The sequence below is a fragment of the Schistocerca cancellata genome, chromosome 5 (assembly GCF_023864275.1).
Source record: "Schistocerca cancellata isolate TAMUIC-IGC-003103 chromosome 5, iqSchCanc2.1, whole genome shotgun sequence".
In the NCBI taxonomy this organism is placed as follows: Eukaryota; Metazoa; Arthropoda; class Insecta; order Orthoptera; family Acrididae; genus Schistocerca; species Schistocerca cancellata.
In genome coordinates this window covers 288,236,658-288,255,258 of record NC_064630.1, presented here as the reverse complement: position 1 = coordinate 288,255,258, position 18,601 = coordinate 288,236,658, and positions in this window count along the sequence as shown.

Genomic DNA, 18,601 nt, shown 5'->3' with positions numbered 1-18,601 from the left:
GTAGCAACATCAATTCAGAGATTCATACCTCATAAACTGGTAAGAGATGGAACTGATCCCCCATGGTACACAAAACAGGTCCGAACGCTGTTGCAGAGGCAACAGAAAAAGCTTGCGAATTTCAGGAGAACGCGAAATCCCGAAGATTGGCTAAAATTTACAGACGCGCGAAATTTGGCACGGACTTCAATGCGAGATGCCTTTAGTTGGTTCCACAACGAAACATTGTCTCGAAATTTGATAGAAAATCCGAAGAAATTCTAGTCGTATGTAAAGTACACAAGCGGCAAGACGCAGTCAATACCTTCGCTGCGCAGTGCCGATGGTACTGTTACCGAGCGGAGTTATTGAACGCAGTTTTCCGAAATTCCTTCACCAGGGAAGACGAATGGAATATTCCAAAATTTTAAACACGAACAGCTGCTAGCATGAGTTTCTTAGAAGTAGATGCCTTAGGGTTTGCGAAGCAACTCAAATCGCTTGATACGGGCAAGTCTTCAGGTCCAGATTGTATACCGATTAGGTTCCTTTCAGATTACGCTGATGCAATAGCTCCCTACTTAGCAATCATATACAACCCCTCGCTCACCGATAGATCGGTACCCACAGATTGGGAAATTGCGCAGGTCTCGCCAGTGTTTTAGAAGGGTAGTAGGAGTAATCCATCGAACTACAGACCTATATCGTTGACGTCGGTTTGCAGTAGGGTTTTGGAACATATACTGTATTCAAACATTATGAATCACCTCGAAGGGAACGATCTATTGATACGTAATCAGCATGGTTTCAGAAAACATCGCTCTTTATTCGCACGAAATAATGGCCGCTATCGACAGGGGATCTCAAGTTGATTCCGTATTTCTAGATTTCCGGAAAGCTTTTCACACCGTTCCTCACAGGCGACTTCTAATCAAGCTGCTGGCCTATGGGGTATCGGCTCAGTTGTGCGACAGGATTCACGATTTCATGTCAGGAAGGTCGCAGTTCGTAGTAATAGACGGCAAATCATCGAGTAAAACTAAAGTGATATCAGGTGTTCCCCAGGGAAGCGTCCTGGGATCTCTGCTGTTCCTGATCTACATAAATAACCTGGGTGACAATCTGAGCAGTTCTCTTAGGTTGTTCGCAGATGATGCTGTAATTTACCGTCTAGTAAGGTCATCCGAAGACCAGTATCAGTTGCATAGCGATTTAGAAAAGATTGCTGTATTGTGTGGCAGGTGGCAGTTGACGCTAAATAACGAAAAGTGTGAAGTGATCCACATGAGCTCCAAAAGAAACCCGTTGGAATTAAATTACTCGATAAATAGTACAATCCTCAAGGCTGTCAATTCAACTAAGTACCTGGGTGTTAAAATTACGAACAACTTCAGTTGGAAAGACCACATAGATAATATTGTGGGGAAGCCGAGCCAAAGGTTGCGTTTCATTGGCAGGACACTTAGAAGATGCAACAAGTCCACTAAAGAGGCAGCTTACACTGCACTCGTTCGTCCTCTGTTAGAATATTGCTGCGCGGTGTGGAATTCTTACCAGGTGGGATTGACGGAGGACATCGAAAGGGTGCAAAAAAGGGCAGCTCGTTTTGTATTATCACGTGATAGGGGAGAGAGTGTGGCAGATATCATACGCGAACTGGGATGGAAGTCATTAAAGCAAAGACGTTTTTCGTCGCGGCGAGATCTATTTACGAAATTTCAGTCACCAACTTTCTCTTCCGAATGCGAAAATATTTTGTTGATCCCATCCTACATAGGTAGGAATGATCATCAAAATAAAATAAGAGAAATCAGAGCGCGAACAGAAATGTATAGGTGTTCGTTTTTCCCGCGCGCTGTTTGGGAGTGGAATGGTAGAGAGATAGTATGATTGTGGTTCGATGAACCCTCTGCCAAGCACTTAAATGTGAATTGCAGAATAGTCATGTAGATGTAGATGATCCGTCACATGCCAAAGGCAAAGTAGATGTGGACTACTGTTACCTGTTACTGAAAATCCCAAGCCAGCACAGCCTTCTGTACCGAGTGAAACCAGTACGAGTATTGATGTTAAGTTTCTCTCTGTTCTCATTCCTGCTGCTTCTCATTACTTCTGTTTTGCTTCGCGTTACTCACAGTCCATATTCTACGCTTATTATACTGTTCATTCCATTCAGCAGATCTTGTAGTTCTTCCTCAATATGAGGATAACAAAGCCATCAGCGAATCCTATCATTGATATTCATCCACCTTCAATTTTAACTCCGCTCCAAAACTTTTTTTAATTCTGTCATTGCTTCTTCGATGCACAAAATTGAACATTAGGGCAGAAAGACTGCATCCGTGTCTTACATCCTTTTTATACGAGCACTTCGTTCTTGGTCTTCCACTCTTGTTAATCGCTCTCGGTTCTTGTACACGTTGCGTATTACCCATCTCTCGCTGTAGCTTACCCCTCTTTTCCACGGAATTTCAAACATCTTGCACCATTTGACACTGTCGAACGTATTTCCAGGTCGACAAATCCTATGAATGAGTCTTGATTTTTCTTTAACCCGGTTTCCATCATCATCTTCAACGTCAGAAATGACTCTATGGTGCTTTCACCTTTCCTAACGCCAAACTGATCGTCATCTAACACTTCTTCAATTTTCTTTTGCGTTCTTTTGTATATTACACTTGCCGGCAATTTGGATGAATGAGCTGTTAAGCTGATTGTGCGATAATTCTTTCATTTCTCACATCCTCCAGTCTACAGAATTGTGTGGATGATATTTTTCCGAAATTCAGATGATATTTCTTCAGACTTACATAGTTGTTTTATCGCCAATTCCTCCAATGATTTTAGATATTCTGATGGAATGTTATCTACCAATCCTGTGTTACTTGAACTTAAGTCTTCCAAAGCTCTTTTAAATTCTGATCTTGGTCTTTACACCCTGTCTCTACTAAATTGACTCCTGCTCCTTCTTCGATCAGATGAGACAAATCTTCCCCCTATCCGATCTCCCCTCTGCATTTTCTGCGAAATCACCGTTGCACACTTAATGTTAGCAGAGTGGCATTAAATTTCACTGAAGATTGTTTATATGCTGGGCCTGTCCTAACAACAATATTTGTTTTTCGATTTCTTCACATTTTTCATGTTGAAATTTTGTCTCTAGCCATTTCGTCTCTGCTTCCGTGCACATCCTATTTATTTAATTTCTCAGCGACTTGTATTCCCTGAACATTTATTGTTTCCTTCTTTCATCGATCAACTGAAGTATTTCCTCTGTTGCCCATGGTTTTCTCCGCAATTACCTCCTTTGTACCTACGTTTTTCTTTCCAACTTCTGCGAGTGCACTTTTTTGAGGTGACCATTTCTCCTCAGCTCTAATGCCTAGTGAACTATTGCTTATTGCAGTACAAACAGCCTTAGCGAACCTCGAGCATATTTCGCCAATCCTTAGTTCTTCTGTATCCCACTTATTTGTGTATTATTTATTCCTGAATAACCCCTTACGTTTCAGCCTATCCTTCATTTCTAATACAGTTTGATCTGAAACTACATGTGCTCGTGGCCACGCCTTACAATTGAGTAGTATCTGACTTCGGAACATATGTCTGAACATGATGTAATGTAACAGAAATCATCCTGTATCTCCCGGCCTTTACGACGTATACCTCCTCCTCTTGTGATTTTTTAACTACTACTAGCTGAAATTTATTGTATAACTAACTCAGCTTTTGTCCTCTCTCATTTTTAGTAGAAAGTCCATATTCTTCCATAACACTTTCTCCTACTCCCGCCTCTACCACCGCGTTCCAGTCCCCATGACGATAAATTTTTCATCTCACTTTACCTACTGAATTACCCGTTCAGTGTCTTCATATATTTACTCTATCTCTTCATCTTCAGCTTGCGACGTCCTCATGTATACCTGAAATATCGTTTTCAGTATTGGCTTTCTTTGATTCTGATGGAAACAACTCTGTCACTGAACTATTCAAAGTAAGACACTCTTGGTCATACCTTGAGATTCATAACGAATCCGTCTAGTATACCAATTTATGCCACTTTTGATGTTATCTTGTACTCATATAATCAGAAATCCTTGACGTCTCACCATTTCACTTCACTGAACCACGCCATATCTAGATTGAGCTTTTGAATTTTCCTTTTCAGATTTTCAAGCTCCACACATTTAACGCCACAACTCGTAGAATGTTATCCTTCGTTGTTTATTGAGAATTTTTCCCATGGTTAGCTCCCCCTTGGCAGTTTCCTTCCGGAGATTAGAACGGGGTACTGTTCCGGAATATTTTGCCAATGGAGTGATCATCATGAGACTTTCTCAGTTACAGGCCAAATGTAGTGGTTTCTATCGCCTTCTGCATCCTCGAGCAGTTGATAATTGCTGTTTCTTCGGTCTTTAGGGGAGGATTCCCACCCGAAGGAAAAGAGAATGCTCTGAACGTCTTTTCGCTTCTCCGATCTCTTTCTCAAAGGCGTTGGCTCAATGGGGGATTTCTTACGACGGAAGTCTTCGGCCGACATTACTGATTATTATTCACAACGCAAGCGACGGCGGTGTTCGAACCTTGGACCGAGGGCGTTTGGAATACTAGTGAAAACGCTACCCCTTTCTCCCTCTATAAAACATTCCTGGCGCCTAAAGATAGGGGTGAGGGCAACGTTGGCAGGGGTCGCAACCTGAAGCCTGACCATCTTGTCCCGTTATCACCCATAGGAATCAAGGAAAGCGTAGAGAATGTGGAATAGAGGTACAATGAAAATTAATAGTTTATTAATTGATTTTCCTTTTTTATTTTTTAAATTAACGTCTATACCACCAAGAATAGCAGGAAAACAACGTCGAGAAGGGGATTGCGCGGCAGGTCGTCACACTCGTAGAGACTACTGGCGCATTGTTTTTCGGAGATGAAATATTCTGATGACCAGAGAATATATCGGTTCTAAATGTGGAAGATGCCGGGACCAACTTGTCATAGCAGGAACACCCGAACTCTGGGGTGGGCCAAAAATTGTCTGTAGTAAGGGTTGCTGATAACTGCACAATGACGTTCATTAAGAAGGTGCCAAAAATCAAGAATATTTTTCTCGCCATCGGCAAACAAGTAGTGCACTGCCTTTCGACAAATCTCCTTCGTCTGCTAGAAGTATCCCACGTCTGGATAGAGGAGCAGTTAAATAGGTATCTGATGAGGAGTCATTAGGGTAATTAGGGCCAACATCTGTCGCACGAGTATTCAGACACCTCTTGCCGATCAGCACAGAAGGAGAAGCTCATCCTTGTCCAAGACATCACAGGCGACACTCAACGGTCTGCCCACAAGACGAATCCCGTGAAGGTCTGACCGGCATACTTTCTTCCCATTGACGGTAAGGTACCATCCAGACTGGACGTCAGTGTCAAGGAGCCAAGCAGCATACCAGTCGACGAGGGGATGCTTCCCCTCATCTACATTCGGTGACCTGTCCTGCTGAAGAAAGCTGTAGATCACCTTTGTGGATGTCAAGTGGACTGGTATTATCGCAGTACGGGCGAAGTTCAAATCGAGGAAAAAGTGGCGGAAGTAAGAAAAGGGTAGCGGAACGTCCGAAAGCGCGGCAGGTGCTAAGAGAGAGTATGCTGCAAAGGCGTCCTGCAATAGGCTGGTAAAGTACGTAGGACAATGCCACCACAGGGCCATGTTGGAGCCTATGAAACGGGCTATCGCTCCGTCAGGCACGGTATACACACCTAAACTGCCCCTGCACAGCGGTAGGGTGACTGTCTCGTACCTTATCTTCAACAGCAAACCGTAGCACACATATAACCTCAACGACGCTAGCATGCGACGATCCACTTATGGCGGAATAGCAAGTGTCTGTCCCACGTGCGGGGAATGCGTGACATCAAACATACATATTGTGTCCATTGTTGGCGATCGAGGGACCGTAAACAGTGTTCTAAGAGCCCGTGTCGCAGTTGTGGAGGGGGCGCTGGTAGTTGAAAGCAATCGATCGTCGCAAATAACTTGCGAAATTGAGTTCGAAACATCGGATAGTATCAGCGACACGCAGAGGAACAGCGCAGTCCGGGGGAAACCCCGCAGCTACCCCATGGACAATCTGACCTCAGTGTCGCTACGTAGAACGATGACGAAATCGTCTGCATAAGCAGTGCTGTGCTGCTGAAAAAACGGTCACTGAGAGATATCCCAGGGAGGTGCTGAAGGAGGTCGTATAGCAATGATTCCACGGCGAAAGCATACAACACTACAGAGAGCGGGCAGCTTTGACGCACCGATCGACGGATAGAGATGTGAGGAGTAAGACGGCCTTCGTATAGCCCATGGGACATACTTCCAAGAAGAAGAAGCATTACGATGTCGACAGTAGTATCAGGGTATTCCATATTGCGGAGCCCAGCAACCCATTCAGATAGTCGTGATCGACCCGATCGAACGCCTGCTGCAGAAAGTCAAGAGCTGCCGAAAGTCCAGGCATACGACGAGCGTGAGCGTGGGTGATTATGTTCCTATAGCGACATAGGGCAGTGCGGACGTTACTGGCACCCCAGCAACAGGTGGGTAAAGAACTTCGTGTCGGTGCTGAGCAACGTCAAGGAGTGGTAATCGCAGATCCTTGAGGCATCATGTAGTTGGGAATGAGGAAACCGTCAAGGAAACAGTCTAGGATCGTCACGAGATGTGACATAAGGTCGTGACAAATTTCCGCCCTCATTGACGCCAGTAGGGGACTAAATGTCTCATAAAACTCCCCTGGGAGGCCGTCAGGGGCAGGCGATCGGTTCATAGGACATGCCTGGATAGCATCATGGACTTCATTCTCCGTGTCAGCATGCAGATCCATAGTTGCATCCAGAGGAAACGAGCAAAAGGAGAGTCTCAAGACTGCCCAATGTTGGCAGGGTGGTGACGGTGTCCAGAGTACAGTATAACATAATAAGCATACAGGGCAGATCCTACATCCTGTTGGGTATCAAAGCGCTGCCCTCATCGGTCGTAAAATTATGGCGCCGTTCCTCTGTCATATGGTACGCCTTGCACGGCGCTCTGGCGAATAGGACATTATTCCCGGAGAATGTTGAAATAGAATTTCTGGAATCATCTCAACCACGCTGCAGCCTCCCTTCCGTAACCAATCAAGGCCTTGCCGACGGCAGGCTTTGCGCAGAGCACCCACCACGACAGGGCAGACAGATAGGCATCACGGCTTCGACAACAAGTTGTCCGTGTGATCCTGATGAGCTGCCGGCAGTTGGGCGAAGTAAGGTGGATTGCGTTCATTTTCCGTGGTCCACGGCCACGTCACATCATATAGAGGCAGAGATCGATGGCACAGATATAACCGTCGTGGTCGGAGAACGCAATGAGTCAGACTTCAGCAGCCTGAATCCCACTGACAATATGGCGGGGGATTTAAACACGATCGAGGCTGGCAGAAAGACTAGTGAAATGCGTAAGCTCCAGACGATCACCTTGAACATGCTTCCAAGAATCAACAAAGGCGAGGTGCTGGAGAAATGTCGCTAGCGCCGCGCACGGAGAGCGACGTCGTAGATGCTCTATGGCGCCTGGGTATAGTTGAAATCGTATCCCATGATCAATGCGTCCTGCCAACCCAGGGAAAGATGCGTGACTGACCTTGAGAAAGAGGTGGAACGTACATGGTGGCAACCCAAACCAGTTGGAGCATAGGCATTGACGATTCTGACGTCACTAAACGTAAGTGCCATGCCTTCGTCACCAGGGAGACAGGCAGCAGCATCAGAGAGGATGCAGTCATTAGGAGGATCGCCACACCACTACCGGTAGGGGAAGCATAGGAGCCATGTGCTCTAAAACCGCTGGGAGCCCAGAAAGTTGTAACTTGCGCTTCCTGAAGGAGAGCAGCGTGAACGTCTTCAGCATACAACATGAAACTTCCTGGCACATTAAAACTGTGTGCCAAACCGAGACTCGAACTCGGGACCTTTGCCTTTCGCAGGCAAGTGCTCTACCAACTGAGCTACCCAAGCATGACCCACGCCCCGTCCTCACAGCTTTACTTCCGCCAATACCTCGCCTCCTACCTTCCAAACTTTGCAGAAGCTCTCCTGCGGACCCTGCAGAACTAGCACTGCTGAAAGAGCTTCTGTAAAGTTTGGAAGGTAGGAGGCGAGCTACTGGCGGAAGTAAGCTATGAGGACGGGGCGTGAGTCGTGCTTGGGTAGCTCAGCTGGTAGAGCACTTGCCGAGTTCGAGTCTCGGTCCGGCACACAGTTTTAATCTGCCAGGAAATTTCATATCAGCGCACACTCCGCTGCAGAGTGAAAACCTCATTCAGTATACCTTGTCATGGAGTAAAGCGAATTTGTGGCGTACCGCGAATGGTATTAACACTGAATGCGGCTATGTGATGTCTGAAAAACTGCCATCACCAGGACAGGCGATTGAAATAAGGGAAGCACAGGAATCTCCCCGTTAAGACCCATGAAATGGCACATCATTGTGACTGGGAGGAAGCCAACACCACTGGAGGGTCAGTCACTCTGTACGCCTCCAAATCAATCTGTACATCTCCAGACTGTCCGTCGACGGCATCGACGTCGTCTGCCCGAGAGACAGACGTCTCGCCGCACTAGTTCAGTGGAACACTATCAAAGGTGTGCCCACAGGTAGCTTCAGACACAGAAAGTGGGACTAACGCATCAGGTGCAGGTGGGAGAATGTCGGTGTCCGGAGATGGACTCTGGAGGGTCAGTCACTCTGTACGCCTCCAAATCATTCTGTACATCTCCAGACTGTCCGTCGACGGCATCGACGTCGTCTGCCCGGGAGACAGACGTCTCGCCGCACTAGTTCAGTGGAACACTATCAAAGGTGCGCCCACAGGTAGCTTCAGACACAGAAAGTGAGACTAACGCATCAGGTGCAGGTGGGAGAATGTCGGTGTCCGGAGATGGACTCTGACTGGAACAGGCGGGGAAGGACGTCATCGTTCGTTTGTACTGCAGCTAATTAGGAAAGCCAGGCAAGACGTCCATCGCGTCGTTGAGACGAGTCGACGTCGTTACCGACTGGTTCAGAGGGTGCGCAGCAGACAGTACCACCACCGACGAGTAAGACATATATAACGCAGTGGTCGCCGCAGGAAGAGCAAGATCTGCGTTCGGCGTCTGAACGAGTCTACGTCGGACACTTTCAGAAAGGACATGGCGTTCTTGGCCACAACTTGAACAAGAGGGCGGCTGGCCGTCGCACACGCCGACAGCCCTGCACCCAGCTACAACCAAGTAGGAAGGCACGTGTTTCTGTAGTTCAGATTTTATCTGACGGACACCATGAAGGACACTGTAGGTTTCGAAGGTCTTCCATGTTTCAGCAACGTGACTGACAACGTGGCCGTTACATGCGAACGCGGCCACCACAACGTCCGACGGTGCCGCACGTCGTCACGGCACAGTTCGTCATTCGCCAGCATCATGTACACAGAAACGAATTGCGAGAAAGCCTTGTGGTGGGAGACGAATTTCTTTCCATATAAAACGTTCTATTTCAGACGCCTTCAGTCGTTAGTGATACCAAAGAAAATTAATTTCATTGTGGCTTGGCGACAAGAAAACGCCATGATGGTCGAATGAAGTCAGACTCTGAGACAAGCCGCTACGAGTAAGTAAAAAAAAAAATGCGATCGCTCGCAAGCAGCATAACAGTCGAGCCGCCAACAAGGCGTGCTCGCCTCATCACTGCCGACTGCAGAAGGCAGACTACCCGTAGACCAAGGGTGTAGTCCTATTGTTTCATCTTTAAACTTTCTTTTCGTTGCTGCAGATATTATATTACTTTGAGTGAACTATATGGAAGCCGTAGTGGGAAAGTGGGTAGTGGAATGCGTTGTGGGAACTGTAGTAAATATTTTGACTGTGGCGACTGTAGTAAAGAGGACGCTGGCGAAATCGTTGAGGCCCTTTCCTAGAACTGCAAAAAATACTACAGGAAAAGGTTTATACAGGTTCAGGAACGGAAGATCTCTGCCCTTCAGGCACAGATGGATCATGCTAGGAGAGAGCTGGTGAGGAAGATGGAAGTTAGTTCTGAGGGTAAGGCTGGGAACTGGGAGATGGTAAGAGTGATAGCAGAAGTAGGAGACTGTGAGACAGGTTGGTTATGGCTACCAGCAACAGTTTTCAGCTCCCAGAATTGAGGGCAGAGAAGCCTCAGGATGATGCACGAGGAGGATATGTCAGCGGAATTTGCCGTTGATTAGTGAAAATAAGAATAACACTAATATTGGGTAATACAAAGTACTGCTGTGAGATAGCAGTCATGATAGTGGCGTCGCGTCCGCCGCTCGTGGTCTCGCGGTAGCGTTCTCGCTTCCCGAGCACGGGGTCCCGGGTTCGATTCCCGGCGGGGTCAGGGATTTTCACCTGCCTCGAGATGACTGGGTGTTTGTGTTGTCCTCATCATTTCATCATCATCCAGGAAAGTGGCGAAATTGGACTGAGCAAAGATTGGGTAATTGTCCGGGCGCTGATAACCACGCAGTTGAGCGCCCCACAAACCAAACATCATCATCATGATAGTGGCGTAGGTCCTCTATTACATGACAACTTGGAGTGGCAGGTCACCAGCGTTTTCAAGCAGAGTGCTAGGCTGGATCAGGTGAGTGAAGGTTTTGCACCCTTGTGTAAGGATATCACGGAAGATGATCAGGTAATGGATAAGGTATGGAACAGACTGGACAGGGACAGAGCATACAACTTAGGCGGTGACCTGAATAAGGTAGCTTACCTAACTACTGACACCAATGTGATCTTGATGGGGCTGCTCAAACGGTATGACTGACCTCGTCTTAGGAGCTTTGTAAGGCTGGAGATGGCGCTGATGATTGATTGCTGGGCGCACTTTGCGATGGTGTTGGTGAGGACGACTGGGAGATGGGGCTTCAGTCCCCAGCTCAACAGGTTTTGGAAAGGGAGATTGGTGGAATTAATTCGCCGAAAATCGTGGGTGTTTGTGTGGCCACACTTAGTCAAATACCTGTTGTCATGGATAGGAGCAGTAGGTCTTTTTAGGAAGAAACATGACAACAGGATCCCCTCTCCTAAACTCATCTCAACGAACTTAGGGACTTCTGCACCGTATATGTGGAAAACAGAAGGTACCGCAACGGAGTATGCAAGCACCATGGAAATTTGCTCAGAATTACCGGTTATTCATCAACATGTGCAGTCCATTTAAAATGAAGTACATCAGCCTGAAGCTGTGTTACAGTCTTTGAGCAGCGGAGTAGGTGCATTACAAACCACCTGTGTACAGAGGACGAACTGCACCATATAGTGCTATCATCGTATGAATATACAAGATGCTGTTGTAGATCTGCTTGTATCCATATCAGGGGTGGCAAACAGTTTATAGCTAGAGAAGACCTGGCCACAATTAGTGTAGACAGACATTTTGAATTGTCACCTATTAAAGTAACAAAGACAGCTGCTAATAAGAAGCTGATCAGTCTGTGTGTATACGGGTCACCTAGTGGAAATATGAACACTGTCCTCCACAGATTAATTGAAGTCCTGGAAACGGCCCCAAACCTAGGATTACAGTATTTGAAGACATTAATATTGACATAAGTGTTGAGAGAGAAATAAGTGACAACTTCTTCAACAATCAGCACTTTTGGCGTAGCACAAATTTAAACACTGCTACGAAGGTTTCTAAAAGTTCAGCATTAAATTTAGACCAAGTACTTACTTAGGCTAATAGGGAAAAATGAAAGTACTTGCAAGAAATCTTGACATTTCGGATCGTTAGTGTCTGGTAATAAACTGCAGACCAACAACAGGAATTTCTCAGACTATAAGATACATGTTACCTCTAGGGCACTGGCAAAACAAGCTTTGGATGAAGTCTTCGTGGAAAAAAACTTAAATGCTAAGTTCTTTAAACTTTGAGCATAGTTTCAATAAATTCTTAAGGTGACATTTCCAAAAGTGTACTGCAGGAGCTAAGGAAAGTAGATGGATAAGTGTGGGGTTTTAGGAAGTCCTGACAGACATTTAAATTTCTCAGTTCTTCGGAAAAGCGCTAAACTAATCCACAGTTCCTTAGGTACTATCTTAGGTATAAAAAATATACGGGAAGTAATGCTTGCGGCAAAAAACAATTCAGTAACAAATTAATATGCAGTGCAGAAAATAAAAGCAATGTGGAGCGAGATGATTTAAAACAAGACATTGGAAAATGTGGACACAAACATAACAACATACGAATGTTAGTGAAAGCAGAAATGAAGAGTAGAACAATGTTTTACGTGGCATCAGCGAGTGTCCTTACCTTGTGGGCAGTGAAGAAGAAAATTTTGTTTTGCATTGCAATTTACATGAAACAATTCGAGTGTAAATGGAGAAATATGATTAATTAGAGAATTACTGAATGAAGTAGTATATTTTTTAAGACACTGACCTGTCATTCTGAAGGATGGAGCTACTCTGTCCGGCCATCCTGACTTTGGTGTTCTGTGGTTTTCCTGGATCGCTAAGACAAATGCTAGGATGCTTCCTTAATCAAGGCCAGCCGACCACCTGTCCCATTCCCAAACGTACCCGTCCCATCCTCGTAAAGCATTCAATGTATGAAATACGCTATATTTCGGTCCGTTGATTGTCGCTGTATTACCTTGAGAAAACCAATATCATTTTGAGATGATCCTTGCAAGAAAAAATAAAGAACCAAAATAAACAAATAAAGAAGAAGAGGGAGACGAAATATAATTATTGAATACTAAACCCACAGTTCTACTACAAACAAAATGATTTTAATTACGATTTCTATTCGGAAGCTATCTGGCACGATATGGAAACCGATTGCTGGAGAGTGCCTTCAGTTTGAAAAAACTAAATTAGTATTTTTGCAATAAAAAGTGTGCTTTTTCTGTAGTTTCTACTTAGTGGCAGTATCCTTGACTATTGATCAAGGAAAGCGGTACAATTATTTGTCAGAGAGCTTGCGTCATTTAGCTCTTCTACACGAAGAGACCTACAACATTAACAGTCAATAAAATTCAGATTACTACCGTACGGAACAAATTAAATTTTTAGAGCTTAGCTTGACTGATTGTTCGTGGTCCTGCATGAGGTTGTACATACCACATACTTACTGATTTAAGTAACCTACGAGTGAACAGAAATCCCGCCGCCGCAATGTGTTGCTGAGTTCTGGTTTAATTAACACAGCTAGTGATGCCAAGAGCTTTCATCACATCAGCATTTTTATTTTCACTGATTTTATCTGCGTCACAGACCTTTCTCTCAGATTATCAGTTGTAAACTGTATCAAGTAATGTTTTATCAACATCATTGTGAAAACATAAATCAGGAAATTCCACAATATACGAGCATGTGCTAAGAAATCTGTGTGGTGCCATTTCTTTCGTCTCGTTGACGCAAACATTTTCATGTATTCGGGTAATATCTATTAGAACAAGTTAAACATAGGTCATATTTGGATTTATGCTTTCGTTCTTCGTAGAGTGGACGAGATCATCTCGAAAGTATCTTCTGACGGCTGAAAGAAGAGGTAACCTCATACCACGTCATAAACGGGGTGTAAGACTACTATCCTGAGAGCAACATAAGATGAAAACGATTTATTATATATGTCTGAGTGCTGAGTACATCCAGATTAATTTTTAATGTAAAATTTTGGGTGGAATTAGTTATTATTTATACCTCAGCATAAAAGAGACGACTATCTACCTCATGGGTTAAAGAAGGAGACTAGTAATATAATGAACACTTTCTCATTTACTATTTCATTGGTCCACAAAATTAATTTTGTGATATTCATTATGATTTAAAATTTTAATTAAGACTGCTGAAACTATTACTATGAAGGATCGGTACGGTACTATCCAGGCATATTTAGTGGACGGGAAAAACGAGAGGCAAGTTTCCAGGTTTTTCTCCTTTCTTGTTTCAAAAAGCTGATGGGGTAACGTAACCGAAACGTTTGGGTACACACCTCATCAGGAATTCTTAAATGATCCTCGTCTGACGGGCTACTGTGTCTTAATAGTGACGATTGAGAATAGTAAATTGAGCATTTCTCAGTCTTCATTATTATTGAAGCATCATATTACAACTACTTCAGGAACGTGGGATACCAGGCAACAGACCTGATGCCGCCTACTGAATGTTCGCTACATTGGGCATACAGTCCACACGGCACACTTTGAGACAGAGACAACGAACTACAGCAGGGTAAGAAGATGCTAGCTGCACAAGCATCAATAACAGAGTGTATCAGTCTCTGCATCTACAGTTCTTTCCTTCCGCGAGTTTTCAGACTGTGTATGAGATCGTACCTTGTGTATTTTCTACTTGTATGACAACATGTTAGTGGGAAGTGCCACCTCATGGGACATACTTTTTTGTATTTTTGTTCTTTTAGACGTTTTACTCTGTATCTGGTAATTCAACCAAATGAAACGAGCAGTAATTGTGATTCCATTGACGGTTAGGTAAGAGGTTATTACTCTGTGATACTACATTCAAATCACTACCTGGTCTATGCATCTCCAAGCTCGTAACTCACAGTTCAGTTTCATACAAGGAATGAACTAAAAGAATTTCCCTTCATCCTGTGATTACCAGTACACCTGTCTCCCACAAAATGAGTAAATAATTACATATTTTGGCAACAGGATGGAGCTGTGCTAGGAACAAATCAATAATCCTGTGGGGTAATCAGTGACATTCACCATTAGACCAAATTACACACCTGAGTAGATTCTTCTGCATTTGGTGAAACAGTACACTAAAATCTAAGACAAGTTGTCGAAGAGTGAGAACAGTGAGAGGGAAAGCGTTGGCGTAGCTCTCAAGACTATGAAAGGCAGTGAAAGGTAAGTGCTGACAGAATTGAAGCTGTCAGTAAATGTCAGAAATTATACCTGAGTGTCTCAGTCGCTGATTTTTATTTCAGTTTACGGGCAGGGGAGTTGTAAAGAAATTGATATTTATTTCTATATATTTAGAGACTTTTTTCTGTTGTGCCAATATTACCTGTGAAAATTATTTCATTATCAACAAATGTTCATCGTACATTGTTTACAGAGAACATACTCCCTAATTCGATGAATTAGTTTTTATAAGCAATTGATACTCAGATATTTAGAGTACTATACATTTTACAAATAACTCGCCCCTTATTCGTGGCGGAGGACCGTTCAGTGTTCAAGACGCCTGCCAGATATTGGATCTTGTGCAAAACAGCACTCCAGCCAGGGTCTGGCGGCAAATCGCCGTTGGCCCGCCATCGCAGTGAATCTGGTCACCGCCAGTACTCAGGGGACGTCCGTTACGGACCCTGCAGTCACAGAGGCGCGAATAAAACGCGCTGCCCTGCTCCGCGCCGTAGCAGAAGAACTGCATTCGGTGGCACTAATTACGGGCTCTCCAGTGCCTGTTTACGGCGGCTTCGGACAGGCGCAGGCCGGCTAGCCCGCGAAACGCGGCGACCCGGTCCGGCCGGCGCGGCCGTTTTTGCCAGGTTTTATTGCAGCGGTAAGCAGCGCTAATGCGGCTGTCCGGGGAAATTAACGAACTGTGAGGCTCGTTAGCGGCCGGGGGATGAGGCCGTCACCGCCGCCAGCGCTTCTTCTTCTGGTCGGCCCGGCTGGTTTATGAACGGGACCAGCTCTCCACCATTCTCTCTGTCTCTCTCTCTCTGTCTCTGTCAGCACTCCTCTTTCTCCTTCTGTCAGTTTGCTTTCTACTGGTTCACATAGAGGCCTGCTTCCCCTTGCAAATGTCCACGCGCCAGCTGAAGTTAACAGATGAGGAGGCATTCAGGCGTTTGTCGCCGAGTCATCCACTCCATCTAAGCCATAGACGAAAAAATCGTAACTCTCTATTGCAGAAAACTGTGACCCCAAACTTAGGAATATTTAATGAGGACAGCAAACGAATGAAAGTTTGACGTAATTTGAAATGGAGATAATCCGTGACAAATAATCAGTGTTTCGAATTACTTTCTTGCTTTTTATTACATGTTGCTGCATTTATCTTGACGATGATAAACAGTTTCTTTCAGATTGTAAAAATCTTAATGTCTATTATAGTTGCAGAGCAACCTTGTCAGTTGTACGTGCTTTGTGCAATGAAATCAGCGATGTGACTTACAGACGATGCACACGACACACGCGCACGACACATTGAACTGTTGTGTGCAACTTCATTAAATCCGAAGAATATCGTAATATGAACGAAATTGACGTTTATAGTAAGAGCAAATGCGACAATACACAGCAATAAAAACATTACAGTTAAAGGAGAGTAGAGTTATTGTAAGTGGAATTAAATCCCTTCACAATTATCTGTGGCAAAAGACTGACAAGAAAATTGAAGTGGCTGATGGGACGTTTGTTAATACATCAGTTAGCTACTTCCATGGTAATAGAAGGAGCTGTAGAAGGCAAACGATGTAAGGGAAGACAGCATTGGAATACACCCAACAAATAACTGAGGACAGAGGACGCAGGGTTCAAACTCTGCTCAGACATGAAGAAGTTAGTAAAAGAGAAGAACTCCAGGTGGGACACTAAAAAAATCAGATGATTGACGCAAGAAAAATAAGTCTGTTGCTACGTGTTCGAGGAACACAATGGTGAGTTAAAAGTTATGTGCTGGCACCCAACTCACCAGATCTGAACCCGATAGAACTCATCTAGGATGTGACTACCTCCAGCGACCCACTAGGTTCAAATGGCTCTGAGCACTGTGGGACTTAACATCTGAGGTCATCAGTCCCCTAGAACTTAGAACTGCTTAAACCTAAATAACCTAGGGACATCACACACATCCATGCCCAAGGCAGGATTCGAACCTGCGACCGTAGCGGGCGCGCGGTCCCAGACTGAAGCACCTAGAACCTTTCGGCCACGTCCACCAGGGCACCATTGCATCCATGTCACGAGGCGTCGCCTCTGTTATCTGTGCCGAAGGTGGACATATCGGCTGTTAGGTACGTCATTATAATGTTCTGGCTGATCAGTGAACGTCTGCACGATATTTTCCAAAGATCGGATGTAGTCTCGACTCAACCTTTTATTGCTAATGGTTAAACCGTTCACCATCGACGATTGGCAGCATAATTTTATATTAATCTTAGCCTGGATACTATAACTTCGTTAAACCAAAACCAGTTAAAGTATATGAAAAAATAAATGACGCGAAAATCTTAGACAATAATTTTTGGGGCCTGCGACTTTCACGATAAATACTTAATGTAATAGAAGAATAGCCACATGTGGAAAAATTATCATATTTCTGACGTGATACTTCCTGGCAGATTAAAACTGTGTCCCCGACCGAGACTCGAATTCGGGAACTTTGCCTTTCGCGGGCAAGTGCTCTACCAACTGAGCTACCGAAGCACGACTCACGCCCGGTACTCACAGCATTGCTTCTGCCAGTACCTCGTCTCCTACCTTCCAAACTTTACAGAAGATCACCTGCGAACCTTGCAGAACTAACACTCCTGAAAGAAAGGATATTGCGAAGACATGGCTTAGCCACAGCCTGGGGGATGTTTCCAGAATGAGATTTTCACTCTGCAACGGAGAGTGCGCTGATATGAAACTTCCTGGCAGATTAAAACTGTGTGCTCGACCGAGACTCGAACTCGGGACCTTTGCCTTTCGCGGGCAAGTGCTCTACCAACTGAGCTACCGAAGCACGACTCACGCCCGGTACTGACAACTTTACTTCTCCCAGTACCTCGTCTCCTACCTTCCAAACTTTACAGAAGATCACATGCGAACCTTGCAGAACTAGCACTCCTGAAACAAAGAATATTGCAGAGACATGGCTTAGACACACTCCGCTGCAAAGTGAAAATCTCATTCTGGAAACATCCCCCAGACTGTGGCTAAGCCATATATCCGCAATATCCTTTCTTTCAGAAATGCTAGTTCTGCAAGGTTCGCAGGTGAGCTTCTGTAAAGTTTGGACGGTAGGGGACGTGGTACTGGCAGAAGTACAGCTGTGAGGACCGGGCGTGAGTCGTGCTTCGATAGCTCAGTTGGTAGAGCACTTGCCTGCGAAAGGCGAAGGTCCCGAGTTCGAGTCTCGGTCGGGCACACAGTTTTAATCTGCCAGGAAGTTCCATATCAGCGCACACTCCGCTGCTGAGTGAAAATCTCATTCTGGATATTTCTGACGTGTTTAAGGTTTCATATATACGTATCTAACTGGGTGTGATTTTGTACCTCTGTACCTGTCTCTCTGTCTCTCTCTCTCTCTCCGTGTGTGTGTGTGTGTGTGTGTGTGTGTGTTTTGAAGGGAGAGACAGAGTGAGAGAGAGAAATTATAGCGTTTAGCGCCCCTTCCTTGAAGCACTTCTGTTTACAGTACACGGCGTCCGGCAGGTGCAGAAGAAGTTTCAGGCTGATTAGGGTTGGTTCCTATTCTGATGTAAGAAACCTATGATATCCGGAGGCGATTTATAAAGTAATTCGTTCTATTTTTACTCCAATTATCCTTTTATTCAACCGAGACAAACTGCATAAAGCAGAACTGAAAATGATATTTGCCATGTGTCGATTATGTAAAAGAAACGTACC